At 44.5% G+C, this 12,577-nt stretch overlaps 1 long non-coding RNA gene across 1 annotated transcript; it reads right to left on the bottom strand.

Moving 5' to 3' along the window:
• Nucleotides 1–9,538: 9,538 nt before the first annotated feature.
• LOC121000832 lies at nucleotides 9,539–12,266 on the bottom strand. Its single transcript, XR_005778912.1, has 2 exons — nucleotides 12,103–12,266; nucleotides 9,539–9,787 (listed from the first exon to the last, which is right to left on the bottom strand). It is a non-coding gene; the product is annotated as an uncharacterized LOC121000832 (long non-coding RNA).
• Between the last annotated feature and the right edge of the window lie 311 nt (nucleotides 12,267–12,577).

Genomic DNA, 12,577 nt, shown 5'->3' with positions numbered 1-12,577 from the left:
GAAGGGATCAATCGCGAACACGTACAATAGCGAGCAAAGGACAACCCTGGCAAACCCCAGATCCCACCTTAAAAGGGTGGCCAATCCAACCATTCACAAGGGGGAAACTCTCTACTCCTGCATACAAGGTCTTGAGCCAATCAACAAACCCCCCTGGCAGGCCATATCTCAGAAGGACAGACCAGAGGTATTCATGGTCAACGCGATCAAATGCTTTTGCCTGATCCAAGGACAGCATGTACCCCTTCCGGTGACCTGCCCTTCTCCACGGCCTCCCGGACACTGAGCACAGCACTAAAAGTACTGCGGCCTGGAACAGAGCAATTCTGGGCGCAAACTTCACCAGCTAATTAAATAGCACCTTCGCCAGAATCTTTATGTCCACACCGAGGAGCGCTATTGGACGCCAATTCTCAATGTGGAATGGATCTTTAACCTTTGACAGAATGATCAGGGCCGACTTCCTCATTGACTTTGGTAGAGTACCAGAGGAGAGACACTCATTGAATACCTCAGTTAAGAGGGGAACCAAGGTGTCCTTAAAGGTCTTATAAAACTCAGATGTTAAGCCATCCGGACCTGGCGATTTTTTTGGGAGCAAGCCCCTCAATCACGAGACTGACTTTCTCTTTCTGGATCATTTCAGTCAAACGTCAAGAGAGAGGTCTACTCCTGGTTCAGGGACAGTTTCAGCCAGGAAAGTCGACCTAATTATCACAATCAAGATCCCTCTTCGCCATGAGATATGAGTAAAAGGATCTGACGACCTCCAAGATCCCTGATCTGGACCTTCTCAGGGAACCCGTACTATCAATCAGTCCTGACACAATCTTACTACTCACTGACATCCTTCAGTTTCTGTAAGGGTCAGGCGAGCGGTATTTCCCGTAATCCCTCTCAAAAACCAAAGATGCGTGTCTATCGTACTGACATCTCATGGTCCAAGACTTTACTCTGAAAATCTCCTCACTGCTACCCCCAGTCGAGACAAGACATTCGAGTTTCCTCCTCAGGCCCTCATACAGGCGGTACCTACTCAGACTCCTTAGGCTCGAGAGCTGGCGGAAGAATCTCCCCACCCTTTCCTTGAATATCTCCCACCACTCAGACTTACTGCTGCAGAGATCCAGCAATGTTACCTGGCTCTGAACGAAATCCTCAATGGACTGTCTTATCTCCGCTTCTTCCAAGAGAGATGAATTGAGCCTCCAGTAGCCTCTTTCCATCCAGGGGGTCTCTGTAACATTTAGAGAAAACAAAATCAAACAGTGGTCGGAGAACTCCACCTCCATAGCAGACGCGGCTGAAGAGACGGCTTCCTCCTTTAAATAAAACCTATCTATTCTAGACCTACAACTAGCACTATGATAGGTGAACCCCGGGTTGCCTGGGGTGTGCCGGATGTGGACATCCACCAGGCGTGCCTCACTAGCTATACTATTGAGCGCAACGCTGTCATAAGTCAGCTTGTCCCTGGAACCTCCCCTATCCTGGAGCCTCGTGACAGTATTGAAGTCCCCTCCAAAGACCACCTGCTGACTTGTAAAAAGATAGGGCTTGATCCTCATAAAGAGACACTTCCGGTCCCACATGGACAGGGGACCGTAGATGTTAATTAGATTAAGTTCTTGTCCCTTCATAAGGACACCCAAGATCAGACATCTCCCCATTTCTAATTCAATAATCCATTGGCATTCTACCGGTGCGGTAAAAAGGACTGCCAACCCGCTATACGGCTCGGCCGCAAGAGACCTGTAGGAGGCTCCGCGCCTCCACTCCCTTTTAGCTTTATATACGGCTGCCAAATCTGGCAGCCTGGTCTCCTGCAAAAATAAAATGTCAGCTTCAACCCGGCTGAAAAAATCCAAGGCCGCAAATCTAGCCGTATCTGACTTAATGCTGGTGACATTAATGGACGCCAGCGTCAATGGAATGGGTGCCGCCATAATGGGTGATTGAATTAGACGGCTTTCTTTTTCCCACTGCCCATGTCATTCTTCTCATCAGATGATGGCTTGCCCCTTTTCAAGGAGACAGATGTGTCCATCTCACCTCTGCCCTTGTCTTCTGACTCCAGGCCAGCTCCCACCTCTGAGGACATTTTCCCCAGGAGAAGGAGGCCCGGTGTCCCCCGCAGGCCCCGGTGTTACCGCAACTCCCAGAACCTCCCCCCCGTCTCCCTTCCCCAAAGAGGGGAAGGTGTCACTGATGGCTTGGAACCGGTTTGAGAGACTAATCAGAGGGGGGTTGGTTGTACCTTCCTTTGGCATCTGGCGGGTGGGAGAAGACCTTAAATCTCCCTTTTTCCCTATACTTTTTTTACACTGCTTTTTTCTTGCCATCCCCCACTTTTCCCATCCATACTTTTGTCATGGGGGGATATTGAGCAGATTACATCTTCCTCTTCCTGGATCCTCCTAATTTCCTCATCCAGTTCACTTTCCCTTTGGGTCTCAGCAGTAGCAACAGCCTCAGGGGTTGTCCGAGTTTCCCCAGTTGCCTGAGGTTTGGCGTTTTTTCTGACGCCTCAGTTGGACAGGCGTCTTTTGCTTACTTTTCCTCCCTGGCCCCTCTGTACCTTCACTTCTGCCAGCCTCTCCCCCAGTAGAGTAGAATTGGCCTCACAGCTTTCTTCCACCGGGGTATTGACCATATTGGCAAAGGAATGAGGGCAGCGACTGAATGGGTGACCTAAGTCACTTCTGTACAGTCTGCAGAGAAAAAAAAAGGGGGGTCAGTCAGCACATCCCAAAGCGCAGGGGCACGTTGCTATGGCTGAGAACAAGACTGTTAAACAAAACAAGCAATGCAACAGCTCACTGCAAACCAAATAAAGTACAAAATTGCATCATAATAGCAAATGCTGAACTAATAAGTTAGAGATACTTGGCAAATCGTTTTGTACAAAATTATTTGAGCCCGTCTGCCGAACGTCAAGGCAATCTCTAGTTAGACGGGTTCCTAACACTAAATATACCTGTTATGTGCCATAGCGGCCATCATATAATTCAGAAAGTGCAGGTCCCACTTACATGCTGGATCCGCCTGAATTTCTGTCATTTTCGGTGCCAAAATGGCCTCCATTATATCCAGGGAAAGCAGTTACCAGCATACATGCCGGGCCCACTCCACACCACCCCCGGCGCCACATGGTCACCAGGGACTGCAATGAGAGTCCACACACTATCTCTCTCCTGGTGCCAAATGGCTTCAGTGAGTGAGGGGGAGCGGGCCAAGCTATATACTAACACTAATTAAAATCAACCTGTGGGACAAACGAGCTGGTCAGGAGTGCACGACTGGGGAGGCAGCCACACCTCCAGCACAAACTGCAGAGAAAAAAAAAAGGGGGTTAGTCAGCACATCCCAATGCGCAGGGGCACGTTGCTATGGCTGAGAACAAGACTGTTAAACAAAACGAGCAATGCAACAGCTCACTGCAAATCAAATAAGGTACAAAATTGCATCATAATAGCAAATGCTGAACTAATAGGTTAGAGATACTTGGCAAATCGTTTTGTACAAAATTATTTGAGCCCGTCTGCCGCACGTCAAGGCAATCTCTAGTTAGACGGGTTCCTAACACTAAATATACCTGTTATGTGCCATAGCGGCCATCATATAATTCAGAAAGTGCAGGTCCCACTTACATGCTGGATCCGTCTGAATTTCAGTTAGCACTGAAGTGTGTGGGGCTGCCTCATCTGTGACAGAGCTTCGGCTGACCCTGGTAGAAAATCTGGATGCGATCCCTTCCAAGGAAGGTTGCAGATGGTATGTGGGTAACCGTGTTTCCTGAAAGCTTAAGTTTTACCATAAACGTCCAGGCCCCAGACCAGATGCCATATTCATCCCTGTTCTTCTTGGGAACCTCCACCACCTCCCCATATCGGTCAAGCCACATCATGATGTCAATACACAAGAGTAAAACAAGGGTACACCAACGATAAAGTACATATAACTGAATCCCGACAAACTTAAGAATCTAACTGAAAAAACAATCATAGAGCCCTTAAAAAATATACTATTAGTGATATCCTAAAAACGACCCTTATTGGTCAGTTTAAATAGATAATGAAAAAGAGAAAAAAAAAATCATGGGAGGCAAGGTCCTTTCCCTACAATGGTCCTAGTTAGTCCTCAGCCTGGAGGCATCCCCTGATGGTGGGAATCCTCCGTCCCCCGTGCCTACCTTAGATTACCCTAAAAAGCCCTAACAAAAACCCTAACAAAAACACAATAAGTACCCTGTAACCCTGACGCGTTTCCCCCCCAGCGTTTGGGTTCATCAGGGGATACATACACAGGGTAAAGAAAGAGCTAATCAAAGGCAGTAACTGTCCCACCCTCCACTTCTCTAAACCTGTGGGGGAAAGGAACAAGTAATGCCTGAAGCTGGGGCTGGTTGATACCTAAATATCCGATGTGGACATATAATCCAATATAGAAATGACTGGGTTCCTCCTAAAAGATAAATGGAGGAAACCACAGTCAATAACCCAGTCCGTACATTACAATCTGCAATAATGAAAGAGAGGAAATCCCAACAGTACTTACACTTATGTCCGTGCTATCCTACGTCCAGCCCCACCAAAGGTGCCAAGATGAAGCGGACCTATGGTGAGGCAAAAGGCGCCCATTTAAATGATGTGCTGCATTCGCGCCATTAACGACTGGACTTCTGGTTGGCGGTGCGTTCAAGCGTGGAACGCACCTCACTTCCGGCTGGTGAGATGCAAAACGTCTCGATACTGGTTTCACCGTACCTAACGTGCCAAGTACTCATTCATGCGGTCGTGTGGGAGGCAACAGCGCTTATACAACGTCGCCTTCCATATGCTAATGGTTGGGAGGAGATAGGTTGGAATTCGATTAAATGAGTAAAACAAATATCAAAAATTTTAAAATAAATAGAAATCGCCCCTAATAGAGAGATCAGTCGGTTACAAGATAACCCTAGTGTGCTGCTCATTTCAAACGGACTAGGGGCATCCACACCCACTCATAAAGATCATATGGGTACACCGTTACATCAATACAGATCCCACGCACACTAAACTGAAAAAGGCGGGATTAAATCCCATAAGATACTTAGGGAGTCACACAAAAACTAAAACCCATTAGTTACAACCGGGTGGCAGAGTAAACGTCCATGGCCGCTACAGGGAATACATTTTTCCTATCCCAGTCCCCCTTCCTCAGTGGTGGGGGAATCGTCTCCAGCACCGAGAAGTGTAATACATTGGGATCCCCTGAATGTTTCTCCTTCACGTGGCTAGCTATTGGGGTGTCCTTTTTATTCAAAACGTCATTGACGTGTTCACAAATTCTCCTCAACTCACGGGTGGTTTTGCCAACATAGTCCATTGGACAGGGACATTGGCAAATATAAACCTGGTCTTACAGTTGACAAAGTCCCTAATCGGAAAAATGCGGTTGGTGACCGAACATGTAACCGTTTTAGAGATAGAAATAAAGGTACATACCTTGCATCCTCCGATCCCCGATGGGTTTCCTTGACAACAAGGTGTCTTTACCAGGAGGAGCCACATAGTAGCTGTGAACCAAACGGTCACGAAGGCTCCTGTCCTTACGGTAAGTAACACTGGGATACTTTGTGATGGTGTCAGTAAGGCCAGGGTCCATCAACAAGACCAATGTTTATTAAGAATCCTTCTCACGTGAAGATAAGTCGGATAGGAGTCTGATTTTGTGTTGATGTTTTAGGAATTAGGAGGTCACTTCTATCTCTGGTCTGCGCTTAGACCCCCTGTGGATAGCCACGATCACGAAACCTGGTATAAAGCTTCCTGGCCTCACTATAGAATTCCTCTGGATTGGAACAATTCCTCCTAACTCTCAAATATTGACCTTTAGGGATACCCCTTTTCAGGGGGAGAGGGTGGCAACTATCCCAATGTAAAATGCTATTGGTCGCAGTTGGTTTCCAAAATATAGTCGTCGCCAACCTCTCCCCCTGTTTGGAGACCCTGACATCTAAGAAGGTGATAGAATCTTCATGGATTTCACAGGTAAACTTCAGGCCAATCTCGTTGATATTAAGACTGTCAACGAACTTGGAAAATTCAGCACTGTTGCCACTCCACAGGATAAAAATATCATAGATATAACGAGTCCATAATACGATCTTATTGTGCCACCACATTTGGGGGTCAGGGAAAACTATCATATCCTCCAACAAGCCCAGAAATAAATTTGCATAAGTAAGGGCACATGGGATCCCCATTGCAGTACCTCTGAGCATTAAATAGACTCGTTACGGGTTAAAACGGTCACCTTCTTGACGTTGTTCTGACGAGACACCGCCTGGATGGCAAAGTCTTTGCCACCTCATTGTTAAACCAGAAGAGCTCAAGCCCCTCCAGCCGAACAAAGCTGACATCGAACTTGGGGGCCCCATAGTGATGTATCAAGGCGTAGTTGTCAGTCGCCTTGAAGATCATCTTTAGCAGAAGCTCAACTATGTCTGTTCTTGAAGGACATGTACCACTGTCCCTCCACCTCAGAGGGACCACATTCTTACGGAGACCTCCCTGCCCAGCTGTCGGGAGAGACCACGCGGTCTCCCTGCTCCTTTCCTCTCGGAAGGCTGAGAGGCCATGCCTCTATCCAGAAGGATAGATCAACCTCCCTGCCCTCTACTGGGGGTAGATGCCCTCGCAATCTGACAGATTTGGAGTGTTTTTGCCAAGAAGAGTCAAAATGTGCCATGCTGATAGACTCCTACCCAAAAAGACTGAGTGCTGGAATAACATCAACAGGTGCTTCAACAAAGTATGAGTTTAAGGGTCCATTCACACGTCCGTTGTTTCTTTCCTGATCTGTTCCGTTTTTTGCTGAACAGATCTGGACCAGTTCTGTACCTATTCATTTTCAATGGGTCCTGAAAAAAAATCTGACATTGAGCTGTCCGTTTTTTTTCAGGACCCATTGAAAATGAATAGGTACAGAACTGGTCCAGATCTGTTCAGCAAAAAACGGAACAGATCAGGAAAGAAACAACGGACGTGTGAATAAGGCCTAAGGGTGTGCACACTTATGCAACCATATTATTTTATTTTATTTTTTTTATTCCCTCTACCTAAAAGATTTCAGTTTGTTTTTCAATTGAGTTGTACAGTTTATAGGTCACATTAAAGGTGGAAAAAGTTCTGAAATGATTTATCTTTGTCTCATTGTTTTAGATCACAGAAACCTGACGTGGTTCATGTGAACCTACAGCATGTACAGTTGTTTTCAAAATAATAGCAGTGTGTTTAAAAAAGTGGATAAAACTCAAAATCCTTCTAATAGCTTTTATTTCCATACACACAAATGCATTGGGAACACTACACATTCTATTCCAAATAAAAACATTAAGAAAAATATATAAAATTTGTGTTTTTCCTCAAAAAAAATTGAAGAAAAGTGAATATTAGACTGTTCAAAAAAATAGCAGTGTTTGTATTCTTCTTTATAAACTGAAAAATGTTTGAAGATTTTGCTTTCCTCTGAATCCCTTCACTAATATTTAGTTGTATAACCGATGTCTCTGACGTCTGTGTTGCTCGGAGTCACCACCTTCTGCCCCTGTGAACAGGTATTCCAGCCCAGGATGATCGGACTACATTCCACAGTTCTTCTCTATTTCTTGGGTTTGCCTCAGAAACTGCATTTTTTATGTCACCCCACAAGGCTTCTATTGGATTAAGATCCGGGGATTGGGCCGGCTGCTCCATAAGGTCAATCTTGTTGGTCTGGAACCAAGATGTTGCCCGTTTACTGGTGTGTTTGGGGTCGTTGTCTTGTTGGAACACCCATTTCAAGGGCATTTCCTCTTCCAGTATTCTGATGGATTCAGACTCATCCATGATCCCTGGTCTGCGATAAATAGGCCCAACGCCGTAGTATGAGACACATCCCCATATCATGATGCTTGTCCACCATGCTTCACTGTCTTCACAGTGTCCTGAGGCTTGGATTCAGTGTTTGGGGGTCGTCTGACAAACTGTCTCCGGCCACTAGACCCAAAAAGAACAATCTTACTTTCATCAGTCCACGAAATGTCCCTTTAGGCCGTCAATGTGCTCTTTGGCAGATCGTAACCTCTTCAGCACATGTCTTGTTTTCATCAGTGGGACTTTGCGGGGGCTTCTTGCAGATCGCTCGGCTTCACATCGGCGTCTTCTCATTGTAACAGGACTCACAGGTGACTTTACACCTTCTGTGATCTTCCTGGAGCTGATTGTTGGCCGAGTCCTCGCCATTTTGGCTCTTCTTCTATCCATTCGAATGGTAGTTTTTAGCTTTCTTCCACGTCTTTTAGGTTTTGGTTGCCATTTTAAAGCCTTTGCGATCATTTTAGCTGAGCAGCCGATCATTTTCTGCACTTCTTTATATGTTTTCCCCTCTCCAATCAACTTTTTAATCAAGGTGCGCTGTTCTTCTGAACAATGTCTGGAACGACCCATTTTCCTCAGAATTCAGAGAGAAATGCACTGTAACCGGCATGTACAATATTTGCTGCTTCCTTCCTTAAATAAGGGCAATAATTGCCACCTCTTTTTCAAAGAATGAATGACCTCACCCATTGAACTCCACACTGCTATTATTTTGAACATGCCCCTTTCAGTTAGTGATTCAATTACAGAGAATCAGCAGCATGCATGTCATGACTGTTGGGTCTGTTAGGTTTCTATTACTCTACTACACCTGCTAGTAAATTATTTGCCATGTAGGAATATCATTTCTACCAAAAACAGTGATTGATCAGGTTAGTGATGTCTGACTGCTATTATTTTGAACACAACTGTACATACCTGTGTCTATGTGTCACAGAGTGTACATGTGAATCTATAGCATCTACATACGTGTGTGTGTCTATACATATGAATGTACTAGGCATGTATCCCTTCACATGTTCTTTGCCATGACTCCTCTCTGGGTGCGGACCCTGTCGTCAGTCAAGGCTCAGGTTTTCAGCCTCATTACCACACGTGTCGTTGGAAAGATAATTTTCCTTCAGTAATTACTTGGTTTTTAGTTTTTAATTAGAGGGAAATCTGAATCTGGATAATGGAGCATTGTTTGTACTGTATGTGGCGGCATGAGCAGAATTTTGGCTGATCCCAGGAGGGGGCAGTATAGAGACGCCACTGGTGCCTTCTCATGACACTGGACAAGTCCTCTCCACTCTCAAAAACTTCCTTTCTCAGGGCTGTATATTCATATGGGTGCATCGTGTGTTGTGGTGTCTGCGGAGGGTGGGGGGGGGGGGGTTCTCGCAGGGGCTCAGCATATCCTGGATCCCTTCTCAGGCTCTGTGACACTTGATATCTTTATTATCACCGGAGGTTAAGCTGCTGATTTCTTGTTCGGGGCTTTGTGCAGACAATGATTTGAGGGAAAGTGAATTTCTTAATGGAATAAGCCCCCCCATAAATTACTGGGGGGAGGACAATTATATTTTCTGCCCCCAGAACAATGTAAATCCAATAAAAGCTCATCAATCCTGAGATGTCACAGAACTTACAAACTGTATCAATATATAGATTTACCGTACATCCTTTATGTCATTTCATTTATCCCGTCCATGGGATGAGGTGATCATTGTGCGTCAGACAGCACCCGCCCCTGCCTGTAGAGGGCACCATCACTGACTGATTTGGTGTCAGTTCTTTTGAATGTAATATCCATGGTGATCTGAGCATTCATTTTCCTTAATTTTCCATGCTGTAGATGAAGATGATAACATTCCTGGTGGTCCCAGGTGCTTAAAATTGCTGGTCTACAGAGGTAAAGAAATAAAAAGTTACATTCTTTATATTCAACAACTGAAAACATGGACTACACATTCATGATGGTATAGGTTAGTGAGGAGGTTAATTGTCCTATCCCTGGTGGTCTGGGATGGTCAAACTCTTATTGGCAACATTCCTGGTAGACTAGTATTTAAAAAAAAAAAAGAATAATACTTGATGTTTTAGAGCAGAAAAGAGGTTAATTATTCCATCCCAAGTGGTCTAGGGTAGCAAAGGGGTAAACAGCAACATTTACAATGGTGAAAGAACTGATGGAACATTCCTGGTGATCAAGGGATGCAAAGCAGTTCATGAAAACATCCTTGGTTGGTTTTGACGTTGTTAATGGTGGTCTTATACCAGGTGGTGGTGGTCCATGGTTATGATAAGATTAATGAAAATATTCCTTGTTATTTTCTTGAGGGGTGGTAATTGAAACTGTTCTAGTGGTCTAGGGTGGTAATGAGGTTAATGAGATCATTTCATATGACCTAGGGTGCTGAAACGTAATTTAAATATTACTGATTGTCTGGGATAGAAATTGGGTTAATGGGAACATGCCTGGTGTTCTAGAGTTTTAGTAGGTTTAATGGTAACATTCCTGATGATATAATAGTTAGGTTAATGGAAACATTTCTGGTGGTCTAGGAAAGTAACTGTGTTAATGGGAACGTTCCTGGTGGTCTAGGATAGTAATGAGGTTAATGGGAACATTCCTGCTGGTCTATGATAGTAGTGAGGTTAATGGAAACATTCCTGGTGGTCTATGATAGTATTGAGATTAATGGTAACATTAATCTATGATAGTTTTGAGATTAATGGGAACATTCCTGGTGGTGTAGGATAGTAATGGGGTTAATGAATAGAATAGTAATGGCACTGATGGTATAGGATAGTATTTAGGTTAATGGAAAAATTTCTGGTGGTCTAGGATAGTAATGGGGTTAATAGGAACATTCCTGGCGGTCTAGGATAGTAATAGGGTTATTGAGAACATTCCTGGTGGTCTAGGATAGTAATGAGGTTAATGGGGACATCCCTGGTGGTGTAGAATAGTAATGAGGTTAATGGGAACATTCCTGGTGGTCTATGATAGTATTGAGATTAATGGTAACATTCCTGGTGGTGTAGGATAGTAACGGTGTTAATGGGAACATCCCTGGTGGTCTACAATAGTAATGGCACTGATGGTAGAGGATAGTATTTAGGTTAATGGAAAAATGTCTGGTGGTCTAGGATAGGTATGGGGTTAATGGGAACATTCCTGGGGGTCTAGGATAGTAATAGGGTTAATTGGAACATTCCAGGTGGTCTAGGATAATAATGGGGTTAATGGGAACATTTCTGGTGGTCTAGGATAGTAATAGGGCTAATGGGAATATTCCTGGTGGTGTAGAATAGTAATGAGGTTAATGGGAACATTCCTGGTGGTCTAGAATAGTAATGGGGCTAATGGAAATATTCCTGGTGGTCTATGATAGTTTTGAGATTAATGGGAACATTCCTGGTGGTCTAGGATAGTAATGGGGTTAATGGGAACATTCATGGTGGTCTAGGATAGTAATGGGGTTAATGGGAACATTCCTGGTGGTGTAGAATAGTAATGAGGTTAATGGGAACATTCCTGGTGGTCTAGAATAGTAATGGGGCTAATGGAAATATTCCTGGTGGTCTATGATAGTTTTGAGATTAATGGGAACATTCCTGGTGGTCTAGGATAGTAATGGGGTTAATGGGAACATTCCTGGTGGTCTAGGATAGTAATGGGGTTAATGGGAACATTCCTGGTGGTGTAGAATAGTAATGAGGTTAATGGGAACATTTCTGGTGGTCTAGGATAGTAATGAGGTTAATGGGAACATTCCTGGTGGTCTAGAATAGCAATGGGGTTAATGGGAACATCCCTGATGATCTAGAATAGTAATGGCACTGATGGTATAGGATAGTATTTAGGTTAATGGAAACATTTCTGGTGGTCTATGATAGGAATGGGGTTAATGGGAACATTCCTGGTAGTCTAGGATAGTAATGGCGTTAATGGGAGCATTCCTGGTGGTCTAGGATAGTAATGGGGTTAATGGGAGCATTCCTGGTGGTCTAGGATAGTAATAGCACTGGTAGGACCACTATGAGGATGATGTTATGGGCAGTTCTGTAACTTTTGGGGACCCATATGGGTCTGGTATTGTGGGGGTGCTTTGGAGACTGCCATGTTTAGACCTAATAGTTAAATACCTTCAAGCTTTGCAGAAAGCGTCCAGCCCGGGCAAACACTCGCTGGCAGAGGATAATTACTCCTCACCTGATCGATTCCCTAAATAACAGCCTTCAGCTGATGGCATTTTACAGATAAGAGCGCGTCCAGAAACTCTGGCTAATCGCAGCACAACACACAAAGGCTTCTCTTCCACTTCAGGCTAAACCTTTGCAGGAGGCACGAGGCATGAGGCACACACTGACCTCTGAAATGTCTTTTTAAGCACTTCTTTCCAGGATACCCAGGTTAGTGACACCTGGTTTAATATCTCAATGGCTTTTACTGGCCAATGATTAATCTGGACTGTAAACCTACAGCGTCGCCATTTGGCACTAAACGACGGAGAACTGTGCGGTAGCCGCCATGTTCCCATGAATTTATATTGGCCTTTAAATAAGAAAGTGAACAGAGCATAAAATGAAGCAGAGGGAGGTAATACGTACTTTAGCCCTGGAGACGCTAATGAGGAAATGTAATTCTACTTTCATTTTATGGAGAACGTCAGAAACAATGGCACAGA

The sequence above is a fragment of the Bufo bufo genome, chromosome 5 (genome assembly GCF_905171765.1).
Source record: "Bufo bufo chromosome 5, aBufBuf1.1, whole genome shotgun sequence".
Lineage (NCBI taxonomy): Eukaryota > Metazoa > Chordata > Amphibia > Anura > Bufonidae > Bufo > Bufo bufo.
Note: the sequence above shows the minus strand (reverse complement) of the source record. Positions and strands in the feature narration are given on the sequence as shown.